Raw genomic sequence first — 17,550 nt, forward strand, 5'->3', positions numbered from 1 at the left:
AATTAGTCTGAACAGGTGAGAGGGTGCGCCAGAGAACCTGACAGCTTCTGGAACAGGCGGAAGCACAGAGGCGCTGAGGCAGCACCCTGTGTGGGCCTGGGACAGCCGGCCACCTTCCGGACCAGAGGACAGGTGCCCACCCGGCTGGGGAGGCGGCCTAAGCCACAGCAGCAGCGGTCGCCATCTTGGTCCCGGGACTCCAAGGAACTTAGGAAATTAGTCTGAACAGGTGAGAGGGTGCGCCAGAGAACCTGACAGCTTCTGGAACAGGCAGAAGCACAGAGGCGCTGAGGCAGCACCCTGTGTGGGCCGGGGACAGCCGGCCACCTTCCGGACCGGAGGACAGGTGCCCACCCGGCTGGGGAGGCGGCCTAAGCCACAGCAGCAGCGGTCGCCATCTTGGTCCCGGGACTCCAAGGAACTTAGGAATTTAGTCTGCTTAGGTGAGAGTCTGTACCACCTGGGAACTGCCAAAGCAACACAGTGTCTGAGAAAGGTCCTGTTTTGGGCCTTCTTCTTCGGCCAGGAGGAGGTCCAAATACAAGATATCTGCGCACCTTCCCTGTAAGAGAGCTTGCCAGCAGAGAGTGCTCTGAGCACTGAAACTCAGAGGAGAGAATCTGTCTCCCAGGTCTGCTGATAGACGGTAACAGAATCACCAGAAGAACAATCTCTAAACAGAGTCAACTATAACTACTAACTCCAGAGATTACCAGATGGCGAAAGGTAAACGGAGGAATCTTACTAACAGGAACCAAGACCACTCACCATCACCAGAACCCAGCACACCCACTTCGCCCAGTCCAGGGAACCCCAACACACCTGAGAACCTAGACCTAGATTTAAAAGCATATCTCATGATGATGGTAGAGGACATCAAGAAGGACTTTAATAAATCACTTAAAGAAATACAGGAGAACACTGCTAAAGAGTTACAAGTCCTTAAAGAAAAACAGGAAAACACAATCAAACAGGTAGAAGTCCTTACAGAAAAAGAGGAAAAAACATACAAACAGGTGATGGAAATGAACAAAACCATACTAGACCTAAAAAGGGAAGTAGACACAATAAAGAAAACTCAAAGCGAGGCAACACTAGAGATAGAAACCCTAGGAAAGAAATCTGGAACCATAGATTTGAGCATCAGCAACAGAATACAAGAGATGGAAGAGAGAATCTCAGGTGCAGAAGATTCCATAGAGAACATCGGCACAACAATCAAAGAAAATGGAAAATGCAAAAAGATCCTAACTCAAAATATCCAGGAAATCCAGGACACAATAAGAAGACCAAACGTACGGATAATAGGAGTGGATGAGAATGAAGATTTTCAACTCAAAGGTCCAGCAAACATCTTCAACAAAATTATTGAAGAAAACTTCCCAAATCTAAAGAATGAGATGCATATGAACATACAAGAAGCCTACAGAACTCCAAATAGACTGGACCAGAAAAGAAATTCCTCCCGACACATAATAATCAGAACATCAAATGCACTAAATAAAGATAGAATACTAAAAGCAGTAAGGGAAAAAGGTCAAGTAACATATAAAGGCAAGCCTATCAGAATTACACCAGATTTTTCACCAGAGACTATGAAAGCCAGAAGAGCCTGGACAGATGTTATACAGACACTAAGAGAACACAAACTGCAGCCCAGGCTACTATACCCAGCCAAACTCTCAATTATCATAGAGGGAGAAACCAAAGTATTCCACGACAAAACCAAATTCACGCATTATCTCTCCACGAATCCAGCCCTTCAAAGGATAATAACAGAAAAAAACCAATACAAGAACGGGAACAACGCCCTAGAAAAAACAAGAAGGTAATCCCTCAACAAACCTAAAAGAAGACAGCCACAAGAACAGAATGCCACCTTTAACAACTAAAATAACAGGAAGCAACAATTACTTTTCCTTAATATCTCTTAACATCAATGGTCTCAACTCGCCAATAAAAAGACATAGACTAACAAACTGGCTACACAAACAAGACCCAACATTTTGCTGCTTACAGGAAACTCATCTCAGAGAAAAAGATAGACACTACCTCAGAATGAAAGGCTGGAAAACAATTTTCCAAGCAAATGGTATGAAGAAACAAGCAGGAGTAGCCATCCTAATATCTGATAAGATTGACTTCCAACCCAAAGTCATCAAAAAAGACAAGGAGGGACACTTCATTCTCATCAAAGGTAAAATCCTCCAAGAGGAACTCTCAATTCTGAATATCTATGCTCCAAATACAAGAGCAGCCACATTCACTAAAGAAACTGTAGTAAAGCTCAAAGCACACATTGCACCTCACACAATAATAGTGGGAGACTTCAACACACCACTTTCACCAATGGACAGATCATGGAAACAGAAACTAAACAGGGACACACTGAAACTAACAGAAGTGATGAAACAAATGGATCTGACAGATATCTACAGAACATTTTACCCTAAAACAAAAGGATATACCTTCTTCTCAGCACCTCATGGTACCTTCTCCAAAATTGACCACATAATAGGTCACAAATCAGGCCTCAACAGATTCAAAAATATTGAAATTGTCCCATGTATCCTATCAGATCACCATGCACTAAGGCTGATCTTCAATAACAAAATAAATAACAGAAAGCCAACATTCACATGGAAACTGAACAACACTCTTCTCAATGATACCTTGGTCAAGGAAGGAATAAAGAAAGAAATTAAAGACTTTTTAGAGTTTAATGAAAATGAAGCCACAACGTACCCAAACCTTTGGGACACAATGAAAGCATTTCTAAGAGGGAAACTCATAGCTATGAGTGCCTTCAAGAAAAAACGGGAGAGAGCACATACTAGCAGCTTGACAACACATCTAAAAGCTCTAGAAAAAAAGGAAGCAAATTCACCCAAGAGGAGGAGACGGCAGGAAATAATCAAACTCAGGGGTGAAATCAACCAAGTGGAAACAAGAAGAACTATTCAAAGAATTAACCAAACGAGGAGTTGGTTCTTTGAGAAAATCAACAAGATAGATAAACCCTTAGCTAGACTCACTAAAGGGCACAGGGACAAAATCCTAATTAACAAAATCAGAAATGAAAAGGGAGACATAACAACAGATCCTGAAGAAATCCAAAACACCATCAGATCCTTCTACAAAAGGCTATACTCAACAAAACTGGAAAACCTGGACGAAATGGACAAATTTCTGGACAGATACCAGGTACCAAAGTTGAATCAGGATCAAGTTGACCTTCTAAACAGTCCCATATCCCCTAAAGAAATAGAAGCAGTTATTAATAGTCTCCCAGCCAAAAAAAGCCCAGGACCAGACGGGTTTAGTGCAGAGTTCTATCAGACCTTCAAAGAAGATCTAACTCCAGTTCTGCACAAACTTTTTCACAAGATAGAAGTAGAAGGTATTCTACCCAACTCATTTTATGAAGCCACTATTACTCTGATACCTAAACCACAGAAAGATCCAACAAAGATAGAGAACTTCAGACCAATTTCTCTTATGAACATCGATGCAAAAATCCTTAATAAAATTCTCGCTAACCGAATCCAAGAACACATTAAAGCAATCATCCATCCTGACCAAGTAGGTTTTATTCCAGGGATGCAGGGATGGTTTAATATACGAAAATCCATCAATGTAATCCATTATATAAACAAACTCAAAGACAAAAACCACATGATCATCTCGTTAGATGCAGAAAAAGCATTTGACAAGATCCAACACCCATTCATGATAAAAGTTCTGGAAAGATCAGGAATTCAAGGCCAATACCTAAACATGATAAAAGCAATCTACAGCAAACCAGTAGCCAACATCAAAGTAAATGGAGAGAAGCTGGAAGCAATCCCACTAAAATCAGGGACTAGACAAGGCTGCCCACTTTCTCCCTACCTTTTCAACATAGTACTTGAAGTATTAGCCAGAGCAATTCGACAACAAAAGGAGATCAAGGGGATACAAATTGGAAAAGAGGAAGTCAAAATATCACTTTTTGCAGATGATATGATAGTATATATAAGTGACCCTAAAAATTCCAACAGAGAACTCCTAAACCTGATAAACAGCTTCGGTGAAGTAGCTGGATATAAAATTAACTCAAACAAGTCAATGGCCTTTCTCTACACAAAGAATAAACAGGCTGAGAAAGAAATTAGGGAAACAACACCCTTCTCAATAGCCACAAATAATATAAAATATCTCGGCGTGACTCTAACGAAGGAAGTGAAAGATCTGTATGATAAAAACTTCAAGTCCCTGAAGAAAGAAATTAAAGAAGATCTCAGAAGATGGAAAGATCTCCCATGCTCATGGATTGGCAGGACCAACATTGTAAAAATGGCTATCTTGCCAAAAGCAATCTACAGATTCAATGCAATCCCCATTAAAATTCCAACTCAATTCTTCAACGAATTAGAAGGAGCAATTTGCAAATTCATCTGGAATAACAAAAAACCGAGGATAGCAAAAACTCTTCTCAAGGATAAAAGAACCTCTGGTGGAATCACCATGCCTGACCTAAAGCTTTACTACAGAGCAATTGTGATAAAAACTGCATGGTACTGGTATAGAGACAGACAAGTGGACCAATGGAATAGAATTGAAGACCCAGAAATGAACCCACACACCTATGGTCACTTGATCTTCGACAAGGGAGCCAAAACCATCCAGTGGAAGAAAGACAGCATTTTCAACAATTGGTGCTGGCACAACTGGTTGTTATCATGTAGAAGAATGCGAATCGATCCATACTTATCTCCTTGTACTAAGGTCAAATCTAAGTGGATCAAGGAACTTCACATAAAACCAGAGACACTGAAACTTATAGAGGAGAAAGTGGGGAAAAGCCTTGAAGATATGGGCACAGGGGAAAAATTCCTGAACAGAACAGCAATGGCTTGTGCTGTAAGATCAAGAATTGACAAATGGGACCTAATGAAACTCCAAAGTTTCTGCAAGGCAAAAGACACTGTCTATAAGACAAAAAGACCACCAACAGACTGGGAAAGGATCTTTACCTATCCTAAATCAGATAGGGGACTAATATCCAACATATATAAAGAACTCAAGAAGGTGGACCTCAGAAAATCAAATAACCCCCTTAAAAAATGGGGCTCAGAACTGAACAAAGAATTCTCACCTGAGGAATACCGAATGGCAGAGAAGCACCTGAAAAAATGTTCAACATCCTTAATCATCAGGGAAATGCAAATCAAAACAACCCTGAGATTCCACCTCACACCAGTCAGAATGGCTAAGATCAAAAATTCAGGTGACAGCAGATGCTGGCGAGGATGTGGAGAAAGAGGAACACTCCTCCATTGTTGGTGGGATTGCAGGCTTGTACAACCACTCTGGAAATCAGTCTGGCGGTTCCTCAGAAAATTGGACATAGTACTACCGGAGGATCCAGCAATACCTCTCCTGGGCATATATCCAGAAGAAGCCCCAACTGGTAAGAAGGACACATGCTCCACTATGTTCATAGCAGCCTTATTTATAATAGCCAGAAACTGGAAAGAACCCAGATGCCCCTCAACAGAAGAATGGATACAGAAAATGTGGTACATCTACACAATGGAGTACTACTCAGCTATTAAAAAGAATGAATTTATGAAATTCCTAGCCAAATGGATGGACCTGGAGAGCATCATCCTGAGTGAGGTAACACAATCACAAAGGAACTCACACAATATGTACTCACTGATAAGTGGATACTAGCCCAAAACCTAGGATACCCACGATATAAGATACAATTTCCTAAACACATGAAACTCAAGAAAAATGAAGACTGAAGTGTGGACACTATGCCCCTCCTTAGAAGTGGGAACAAAACACCCATGGAAGGAGTTACAGAAACAAAGTTTGGAGCTGAGATGAAAGGATGGACCATGTAGAGACTGCCATATCCAGGGATCCACCCCATAATCAGCATCCAAACGCTGACACCATTGCATATACTAGCAAGATTTTATCGAAAGGACCCAGATGTAGCTGTCTCTTGTGAGACTATGCCGGGGCCTAGCAAACACAGAAGTTGATGCTCACAGTCAGCTAATGGATGGATCACAGGGCTCCCAATGGAGGAGCTAGAGAAAGTACCCAAGGAGCTAAAGGGATCTTCAACCCTATAGGTGGAACAACATTATGAACTAACCAGTACCCCTGAGCTCTTGACTCTAGCTGCATATGTATCAAAAGATGGCCTAGTCGGCCATCACTGGAAAGAGAGGCCCATTGGACACGCAGACTTTGTGTGCCCCGGTACAGGGGAACGCCAGGGCCAAAGGGGGGGAGTGGGTGGGTAGGGGAGTGGGGGTGGGTGGGTAAGGGGGACTTTTGGTATAGCATTGGAAATGTAAATGAGCTAAATACCTAATAAAAAATGGAAAAAAAAAAAAAAAAAAAAAAAAAACACATTGTTTATTTAAAGTAGAGTATACACAATCAACACCCCAGCTGCAGCCTGCCTCTTCCTATATTCATGTTCTTCAACTACAGCACAGTAGGCAAGGATATCTCATTCTTCAAATACTACCCCTCCAAGCTTTCTTTCCTTTCTACCCGTCATCCCTCTTCGTTTCTATGGCCCTTACATTTCTACTTCATTTACAGAAAATACAACAATGTCTTTTAAGTGTGCTGCACCTGTTCAGGGACTTGCCAACTCCTGGCAAAGTTAAGCTAAAGTCATGGGTACTGAGGACACACTTCATGTTGCTAAAGACATGGTCTGTCCATATGTTAGCCAGAGGTTCTATGAGTCATTTCAGAACCTCAAACGACTATTCTTCCAGTTCAACAACAATAACAACAAAAAATACTTAAAATAGTTCTTAGTAAGTGTTCAAAAATATTTGTTATATCAAAATTTTAATTTTTTTGAGACTGTAAGGATATCATTTCCCATTTCCTCTTGTGAATCCTCCCATGTACACTTCCTTTCTCTTTAAAATTCATGGCCTGTTTTAAAATGTTGTTACATATACATGTATATGTATATGTGTATGTATATATGTATATATAAAACCAAAAATAATATATTTATGAGAACCAGTATGTGAGAATAAGAGTAGGTGATAATGCTTTCATGGAGTAGGAGAGTTCTTTCTCCTCTGTGGGTTGATTTCGTTTGGTTTGTTTTACTTCCTTTTAGCAAAAGTAAAAGCAAACAGGACAATGGAAGATATATTCTCATGCAGTTTGCAAGTCTATTGTCAGAAGTTCTAGTGTTGCCTCTGTGTTATTTGGACTATTAATTTCCTTGTCTAATATTTCCATTTGCACTTGTCATAAGCATAAAATGGTATTGATATGGAAAGTTTCAGTATCAATGGGGCTCAGTGGGGAAGGCACTTGGCATGCAAATGTGATGATCTGAGTTTGAGTCTCAGAACCTGTAGTCTAAGAACAGACCTGACACCCAAAAGTTACACTCCACATATCATGCTATGGCATGGACACACACCTGTACAAACACACATGTATACACACACACACAGTGGTGTATACACACATGCATACACACACACTAATAGTAAACAAAAATAAAGTAGAAAAGTTCCAGTAGTAGAAATAAATAAAACAAAAATGAATGGAGAGGAAAAATAGCTACATTTAGAGAAAACTGTTTAGATGTTGGCATTTTTTATCTGGTAGTAAACTTGTTGAGTTGTTGAGTCAGTTTGCTTCAACCTAAAGTGAAGGACTTTCATGACAAGGCAGATTCCAGAAGTCCCAAAGCAATCCTCCACCGAGAAGCAGGTGCTAGCTATGTCTTGTCAAACAGCAGGGCACAGAGATGGTCAGCGGTGCTCAGAAAACATGGAGATATCCCTGTTAGTATCATTAACATATGTCACTGTTAACACATTGTAATCTACCCATGAGTAAGTCCACTGGGGGATAAGCAGTGATATTCTGTTAAAAAAGAGAAATATAGGTTATGATTGTGACGGGCAGCAAAATTTATTTTCATCCTATATTATAATCCTTGGTTGTATAAAACATATCTGGACTTGTAAGCATTCAGTATCTATGGCTTATATACATGTATAACAATATCTTTTGTGCTCTCTGTGTATATAAAATCATAGTTTTTAATTTTTCATTAGAATTTATTGAGTGGGTTAGACTAAAGAAACCCTAAATGCTACATCAGTGAGGTTGTTTATACCTTCTCTTGTTTGGAAAAGGATTTAAGATTATAAGTGTACAAATCACTTCTGATCATAACACAGATTTCTTCATGAGAAACAAACTCAGCTATGAAAGGACTTTTAAAATCAGCTTTAAGGAATTCGATCAGGACAACACAGGGTAAGGAAAGGGTATGGATGTGTAGTCTGTATAAATTCGGCCTCTGCTGTTTTGCTCCATGGCATTAAGCCATTTCCTCTCTTTTTTATGATTACTTTATTTCTATTTAAGAGTATTATGAATGTCTGTATGAGTAAATTCCATCTGTATGCAGGTGCCCACATACACCAGATCCTTTGGAGATGAAATTACATGTGTGAGCCACCAGGCACAAGTGCTAAGTACCAAACTTGGGTTCTCTGCTCTTAATTGTTTTATCCATCTCTCCAGGTCCCTTCACCTTCTCTCAGTATCTTTGTCTCTAGCCAGGAGAACATCATAAAAACCTACATCCCATCCAGATTAAATGAAATGATATAGGGTCATTAAGTGCTCTGGTGCCCAATGTGTAATATAGTCAGCTAAGGTTAGCTTAGAACCTCAAGTAATGCATTGAAAAATAGGCAAAAGTAATTAGATGCTATTTTCTGGTTGTGAAAACTCAGAGAATGATTGAAAATAAGGGAGCAAGAAGATGAAATCGTGTGAGTTGAAAGGGCGTTAAAAGCATAAGTGACTGGAGGTGAAGCTGCCCAGCTCGAGATTATCTCTGAAACCTAATGGCACCAGTGACAGAGAGGGGGAAATGGCCTGGAGTTCTGGGGTCAGTCATGTCACTCCACTCTGGACTTGTAGAATTTGAGGAAACAAGAAGATGGCTGGATCCACCATAGCTAGATCTCATAGCTAGAGGTGAGTGACCCTTGTGAACTCACATAAATATGGAAATATACGACTGTATTTTCAGGTTTACAAGGTTTACAGAAGAGACTTGAAGTAAAGTATGTTGCCAGGAAAGCTAAGACCATGTTATGCAGGATAAAGAAAGGCTGATGTTCAGTGCAGAGCCTCAGAAGGGCAGAGTGAGGTGGGGATCATCCTGAGGCAGCCAGCTCCTTGCTTAGCAAGATGAAAACTGAGGCCCAGAAAAAAAAAAAAATCAAAGTGGAAAGGAGAGATAGAGGCCTGTGTGCAAAGGAAAGATTGCTCTTAGAATGTTATGGCCGTAGCTCTGGGCTGATGTCACTTGTAAATATCCCAGGAAGGTTTTCACTGCATATAACTGTGGGTTTGAAAGCTAAGAAGAGCGTACCAGTGGGAAAATAAAGTGTGTGCTGCCATTCCCCAGAACTTCCTTTCTCCCCGATGATCCTCGTGGGATGCATGTGGGTAGGCAAGTCTGACTTAACCAGTCACCAGACAAAAACCTCTGTATCTAGTTTCAACCCTGGATTGTTCAGAGAAGGTTCTTGTTTACTGGATAAGTATTCGTCCTTCTATCCTAATCATTTGGATGCCTCAGCCACCAGATGCTTCCCATTCAGTAAGTATCCATACTAAAAGATACTTTAAATAATCATTTCCTCAAAATAACAATCTATAAAACATAAACAGTAAATTTCTTTGCACCATAAAAGAAAATTAGATTATCATAAATAGAGGCTATAAATCATGTGTAATATGTCTGAGCTTTTTATGTACCATAATAACTAATCACTTGGCTATCAGGGCACTGGGGAAATTACAATAAATTATATTTGGTGAGATACGCACCACATGAATGAAGCCCAGAATATTATAGAAGTGACCTTCACCTTGCATGATGTCATAGAAAAAAATGATACCGCCCTAATAACTTCATAGGGTTAATTAGTTTCGGAGAACACACAAGAGGCAGCGATGTCAACAGGGCTTTTTTTATTTTCTTTCCCATGGGAAATCGGGCTAATAAAAATGAAAAACATTTCAAGTAGCTGAGCAAGAAAGCAAAGGAGTTGCACGCGGCTAGAACGGCTTTGGCCAACTGTCAGAGGGCCATTCTCTTTCTCTAAGAGCCAGGGACCTCTTTTGTTTTTTCACTCCTGTGCGTCTTTTCCCAACCCTGTGTGGGAAACTCTGAAATCACCACCGTTTCCAGAACCGGCTCCGATGATGATTTTTTTTTTTAATTTGCCAATGAACATAAATTTATTTAATCAGATAGGGAACTCAGATAAGGAACCATTAGTGTGTATAAAGCATGCTGCTTTGTTTGGTCGCTCCACTTGGCGCCCAGTGGGGGTGGAGGTAAAGTTTCCACAGTCATGCTGATTTCCCATGAATAGGTTTGCTGGTGTCAAAGGCGGGCTGCAGTTCTGCCCTGGCATCTGGGGTACAGAAGGCTAATTCTTCTGAATTGAGCCATTGATGATTACATTTTGGGGAGCCTTAATCATAGAGTAATTAGGCTTTAATTCTTACAAAAACTTACAATTAATTGGATCTTTTATACAACTTTTTTGTTTGATTTAAAGTACTGTGTAGGTTAGTTATAGAAACTTAATTTAAATGTGGTTTTAATTAGAATTGTTTTATGATTTTAATGAGGTTTAAAAGTCTCTTGATGAGCAGTTTGTATAATTACGGTATTTCAAATGACTGGGTAAATGCATACTTTTATAATGTACCTTCTAGGAAACTGTATTTTTACGGGAACTATTATTTTTCTCATGATGGATTGTTTCGTTTTGATTTCAGTTTTAGTGGGGATGGATGCTTAGCCCTGTGCCTAATCATGCAAAGGTTTTCTTTCTACAATGGCATTGAACTTTCATGAAACCAAAAGCGTTAGGCAGTAGCCTAATGCCACAGTTTAATTCAATCATAAAAATATTGCTGTTTTAATAATAAAGGAGTATGATTACTACTAAAAATTTTAGCTAAGAATTTAAAATTCTACATAACTTGTCACAAATAAGTTATTTGCAAACAGTATATCTTTGAGTAGGAAGACACATATACATGACTTTAGGCAGTGACTTGAAATTTTTAATGAAATTTAATATCAAGTTATCTAATGTATTGTCATAAGTGGGTATTTTCAATAAACATGGACAACATTTAAATCAGAAAAGCTAGGAAAATAGTGCAATCTTATTTCCTTTTTTGAGTATGTTTCACTCTTGTATTCTGTTGGCTTTTGAAGACATTTTAAGGATTTTTCTAACAAATGACTTAACTTCCCACTTTCTTTTTTTGTTTGTTTGTTTGTTTTTGGGTTTTGTTTTGTTTTGTTTTTTGTTTTTTGTTTTTTGTTTTTTTTTGTCTTTTTTTTTTTTTTTTTTTTTTTTTTTTTTTTTTTTTTGGTTTTTCGAGACAGGTTTTCTCTGTATAGCCCTGGCTGTTCTGGAACTCACTTTGTAGACCAGGTTGGCCTTGAACTCAAAAATCCGCCTGCCCCTGCCTCCCAAGTGCTGGGATTAAAGGTGTGCACCACCACGCCCGGCTAACTTCCAACTTTCAAGGACACTGGTACATTCTACCTTCTGTATCTCCTTTCTTTTTTCCTTTTCTTTTCTTTTCTTTTCTTTTCTTTTCTTTTCTTTTCTTTTCTTTTCTTTTCTTTTCAGCTTAAGTCAAATTATTTACATGTGCCTGAAAATTAATCAAAACAAGTTCACCATATCAAACGAATATAGGGGAGAAACTGGTCATAGCCATAGATCTAGAAAAACAGATCATATCATACCATGAAAAAAACTCAGGAAACTGAGAAAGAAAAGAAACGTACTCAATTTGATTAAGGGAATGTATGAAATCTCCAAAGTTGACATAATATAGGAAGATCTGGAATTAAGCAATACCTCTGTCTTCTCTTACCACTTCATTTAATACCGTTCTGAATATGTAGAACAATAAAACATGATACATAAAGTGCATGCAAGTAGGAAAGACAGAAAAATTGTTTGTATTTGTAGATGACCAGGTTGTATATAGAAACCTCCAAAGAACCACAAATAACTAGGAAATGTCATAAATTTAACCATAATAAAGGATACAAAGTCAATATAAAAATTTATCTTTACACACCAGCAAAAGGCAATTCACAGTGAAAAATTAATTGTACATTTACTTGTATAATAGCATAAAGTGCTCAGAAATACAAATAACAAAATATGTAGATCACCTCCCTCTATACTTAGAACCATAAGGTCAGGGCTAAGGGGATGGCTTAGTAGATAAGATCACTCATTGATCCCTCCAAAGGACACACTTTGATTCCTAGCACCCACATGGTGACTTGCAACCATTTAAAACTCCAGTCCCCAGGTATCCGAAGCTTTCTTCTGCCCTCTTAAACACCAGACATACTCATGGTGCAGAGACAAGCATATAGGCAAAATACTCAAACACATAAAATAATAATAGTAAAAATAATTTACCAACCTGTAAAATATGCCAAGCATGGTGGTACCAAGCAAGCCTTTAATCTCAACACTTACCAGGCAGAAGCAGGTGGACCTCAGGGAATTTGATTCTACCCTGGTCGACATAGAGAGTTCCAGACAGGTCCACATAGTTAGAGACTATGTCAAAACAAACAAGCAAACAAAAAATCCTAAAATACTACTGTCGTGGTTATTCCTGGTTGTCTATTTGACTAAATCTGGGATGAACTACAATCCAGATTGGAAGGCTCACCAGTGATCCTAATCTGGAGGCTGGGAGATAGAAGTTTCTGACCTGGATCTTGGTATGGACATCTTGAGGTATAGTGGCTATGAATTACAGAACATTAAGACAGGGAGATCTCTGAGTTCAAGTCATCTGGGATTAAAGGCATGGTGGCACACACCTTTAATCTGGGCTACACCTTCTGCTGGAGACCTACATAAGGACATTGGAAGAAGGAAGACTCCCCCCCTCTCTTTCTCTCTCTCTCTCCCCCTCCTTTGCCTGCTTGCTGTGTGGGACTGAGCAACTGCTAGATCCTTGGTCTCCCATTCATAGCTGCTGCTGACCATTGTTGGGAGTTGGAGTGCAGACTGTACGTCATCAACAAATTCCTTTAAAGAAAATACCCATAAATTCTATGACTCTAGAGAACCCTAACTAATACAACTACAAAAGACATTAAAACATTTCAAAGTAGAAGTAAAACTAAATAAATTGAAAATACTCTGGGATCAAAGATTCCATTTTTATCAAATTTCCTCCTTAACAATTTCAAATATGCATATAATACATTCTTGATCTTCTAGTCACCAAGACTCCCTTTCCCAACTCCTTCCCACTGTCAGCCCTGTTCCTCCCTACAAGTCACTCTCCAATAGTCATGTCTGTTTGTTCTGTAGCCCACTGAGTTTAACTACTGAGTTTAACACAAACCTATGTGACCACAGGTTTGAAACATTTTTTTTTTTTGAGACAGGGTTTCTCTGTGTAGCCCTGGCTGTCCTGGAACTCACTCTGTAGACCAGGCTGGCCTTGAACACAGAAATCCGCCTGCCTCTGACTCCCAAGTGCTGGGATTAAAGGATTGTGCCACCACTGCCTGGTAAAACACTTTTTAAAGATAATAATCCTTCCAAAGTCTATAAAATGCATACAACTCCAATCAAAACATTGACCAGATGCACATATAAAAGTAAATCTATCTACTCAAGAGGCTTAAGCAGGAAGACTGCAATTTCAAGGCTTGCTCGCTCATACTACATAGTAAGTTCACAGTTAGCCTTGACAAGTTAACAAGACCATGGCTCAAAACTAAGAAGAAAAGGTACAGAAATGTAACTCAGTGGTAAAGTGCATGTCTGCCATGTGAAAAGCCTAGGTTCAGTTCTCTGTAGAATAGACAGAGACAGAGAGATAAGCAGAGAGAAAGAGATAGAGAGAACACATAATCAGAATCAATCAGGCAGTAACTGTACCTCATGAGGTTAAAAATAAAACAAGTCTATCCTAATTTACCCAAACTTCACAAGTATCCATAGAAAATGTGGTTACAAATGTTCATAGCAAGAAATGAGATGCAAGCAACTTAAGTGCCCATCAGCTATTAAATGAAAAAAACACAACAAAATATTAACTCAAGGGCATGAATTCCAAAAACATGCTAAATGAAAGAATCAAAGACTACAGATAATTTACTATCTGGTCCCATTTATAAATATAAAGTTCTAGAAAGCTAAGTCTGTAATGGCAGAAAGCAGAGCATGTTATATAGACCAACTTGGGATGTTGTTGGATGCAAAAATGAATAAGAAAACTTATTTTTACCAATGAGTATGGCTGAAGAGACATTAATATCTTATAAGAAAGTATTTTCTGACAGGTAATCTTGAGCTGTTCATTAAATAAAGGTCTGAACACTTGCAAATAAAATAAATCCCTTGAAGTCCCTTTTCATGTCAGGATACCATGATTTAGATATGTTCTTTGGACTGGCAGGCTCTAATCAGCTGCATTTTTTCAAATAGCCTTACATTAATTCTGGGTGAGTCTTTCGTCCTCTCTCTCTCTCTCTCTCTCTCTCTCTCTCTCTCTCTCTCTCTTTCTTTTTCTTTCTCCCCCCTCTCTTTCTTTCTTCCTTTCTTCCTTTGGTTGTTTTGTTTATTTACATTTCAATGTTATCCCCCTTCTCAGTTTCGCCTCCCCAAGTCCCCTATCCCATCCCCCTCCCCATGCTTCTATGATGGTGCTGCCCCACCCGCCAACTCCCACTTCACCACCCTAGCATTCCTCTATGCTGGGGCATCTAGCCTTCACAGGACCAAGGGTCTCCCTTCCCATTGATGCCAGATAAGGTCATCCTGTGCTATATATGCAGCTGGAGCCATGGGTTCCTCTATGTGTATTCTTTGATTGGTGGTTTAGTCCCTGGGAGCTCTGGGAGGTCTGATTGGTTGATATTGTTGTTCTTCCTATAGAGTTGCAATCCCCTTCAGCTGCTTCAGTCCTTTCTCTAACTGCTCCGTTGGGGTCCCCGTGCTCAGTTCAATAACCAGATGCAAGCATCTGCATCTGTATTTGTCAGGCTCTGGCAGAGCCTCTCAGGAGACATATATACCAGGCTCCTGCCAGCAAGCACTTTTTTTTTCCAAATTTTTATTAGACATTTTCTTCATTTACATTTCTTTTTTCTTTTTCTTTTTCTTTTTCTTTTCTTTTTTTTTCTATTGCCACTAAATTTTATTAACACATAAACCATTATGCCCCAAACTAAAAACCAACTGTCAAACTGGGCAGTTTTGTTTTCCTTTACAACTTAATAAATACTTCTTGATGACTGCACATGGGGTAAGGCTGCTTGGTAGTTCAGAAAGACCCCAGCGATGGTGTTTTCCTGACAGGGTGTGGTCTTCGGTATTGAGCGGAATGACTTGTATGAGTGACGTCACTGTCAAACCAGCAAGACCGCATTTATGCTCCCATCGTTATCAGGATTGTTGGTAACTTGGGCATACTTTCCCCAAATAACCTTGCCTCCTTGTGTCACAAGGCCCAGCTCGCTCACATTCACTTCAATAACTGTACCTTTGGTGATCGCCCCCAGGGTTGTATGTAATGGGGATGATGGATTCTTTTTCACACCGAGAATAGGCAGGCAAAAGGTAGCTTTCAGCTCAGGGTGTGTGACATGGGCTTTTTTGAAACATAGACCCATAGACCTAACGAACCTTTCATATTTAGGTGGTTTTCTTATAAAGCCATCACCAACAAAACAGACTTTAGTAACCATTCTCTTCCATGCCTTTTTTTTTCTTTTTCCTGTTCGAATAACTTTCAATACTTCTGTTTCTCCTTGGTCACGAACTTTGTGTAGAGGGACCTCTCATTTTCCCACCTTTTCTTTCCGTTTCTGCTTAATCATGTTAGAAAGTACTTTTGCCCCCTCTGTCCAGCAGATAGACGGGTACTGCTCCCTGTGGAGTCTTCTTATCATCCTTCTGCTTGGTGTTTCACTTCTCATGCATCTTAATAGTCTTTTTCATTTGTATTTTCTTGGCATGGCTCTGTTTATGGTAGAGCTTAGCCTCAGGCCATTTTTTTTTCCTTCTTTGAACGTTCATGGGCCTCCCGACCTTCTTTCTTTCTCTTTTTCTCATGGTAGTCCAAACAATATCCATATCGTTTGCGGTGCAATTCAATATATTCATTTTGTGGCATGATGACAGCCGCGGAACAGCAGTCCGCGTCCTCCTGGGTCTCAAAAAACGCTTAATTTCTGGGTGTCACTGGTCCATGACCCTGCCTTGTTCAGTCCAGGACTGGAAAGGCCTTCATTTACATTTCAAATGCTATCCCTAAAGTCCCCTATACACTCCCCCCCCCTTGATCCCCTACCCACCCCCTCCCACTTCTTGGCCCTGGCATTCCCCTGTACTGGGGCATATAAAGTTTGCAAGACCAAGGGGCCTCTTTTCCCAATGATGGCCGACTAGGCCATCTTCTGCTACATATTCAGCTAGAGACACAAGCTCTGGGGGTACTGGTTAGTTCATATTGTTTTTCCATCTATAAGGTTGCAGACCCCTTCAGTTCCTTGGGTACTTTCTCTGGCTCCTCCATTGAGGTCCCTGTGTTCCATTCTATAGATGACTCAGAGCATCCACTTCTATATTTGCCAGGCACTGCCATAGCCTCCTAAGAGACAGCTATATCAGGGTCCTTTCAGCAAAATCTTGCTGGCATATGCAATAGTGTCTGTGTTTGGTGGCTGATTATGGGATGGATCCCTGGGTGAGGTAGTCTCTGTATGGCCCATCCTTTCGTCTTAGCTCCGAACTTTGTGAAGGAGTTACAGCAAGCACTTCTTGACATCAGCAATAGTGCCTGGGTTTGTTGTCTGCATATGGGATGAATCCCCAGGTGGGGCAGTCTCTGGATGGCCTTTCCTTTGGTCTCTGCTCCACTCTTTGTCCCTATGTTTCCTTTAGACAGGAGCAATTCTGGGTTAAATTTTTTGAGATGGGTCCGTGGCCTGAAAAATGGCAACCTACAAATTGGGAAAAAATCTTTACCAATCCTACATTCTATAGATAGCTTATATCCAATATATACAAAGAACACAAGAAGTTAGACTTTTGAGAACCAAATAACCCTGTTTTAAAATGGGGTACAGGCTAAACAAAGAATTCTCAACTGAGGAATACCAAATGGCTGAGAAGCACCTGAAAAAAATGTTCAACATCTTTATTCATCAGGGAAATGCAAATCAAAACAACCCTGAGATTCAACCTCACACTATTAAGAATGGCTAAGATCAAAAACTCAAGTGACAGAAGATGCTGGCAAGGATGTGGAGAAAGAGGAACACTCCTCCATTGCTGGTGGGATTGCAAACTGGTAAAAGTACTCTGGAAATCAATTTGGAGTTTCCTCAGAAAAATGGAAATAGATCTACCTGAAGACCCAGCTATACCACTCTTGGGC

General features: G+C 39.9%; 1 protein-coding gene and 1 pseudogene across 2 annotated transcripts in view, besides 1 other annotated feature; one reads left to right on the plus strand and one right to left on the minus strand.

Annotated features, from left to right (window-relative positions):
- Positions 1-17,550, plus strand: part of 2210408I21Rik (RIKEN cDNA 2210408I21 gene) — a 478,255-nt gene that overhangs the window by 402,559 nt on the left and 58,146 nt on the right. The window lies entirely within an intron of this gene.
- Positions 8,376-11,649: an enhancer, noted in NCBI's record as "VISTA enhancer mm881". NCBI's record gives its function as "enhancer in: forebrain[5/7] | facial mesenchyme[7/7]" and the evidence as "EXISTENCE:transgenic organism evidence [ECO:0001131][PMID:17130149]".
- On the minus strand, positions 15,521-16,284 carry Gm9634 (predicted gene 9634; annotated as a pseudogene).

This window comes from Mus musculus, chromosome 13, assembly GCF_000001635.26.
Source record: "Mus musculus strain C57BL/6J chromosome 13, GRCm38.p6 C57BL/6J".
Lineage (NCBI taxonomy): Eukaryota > Metazoa > Chordata > Mammalia > Rodentia > Muridae > Mus > Mus musculus.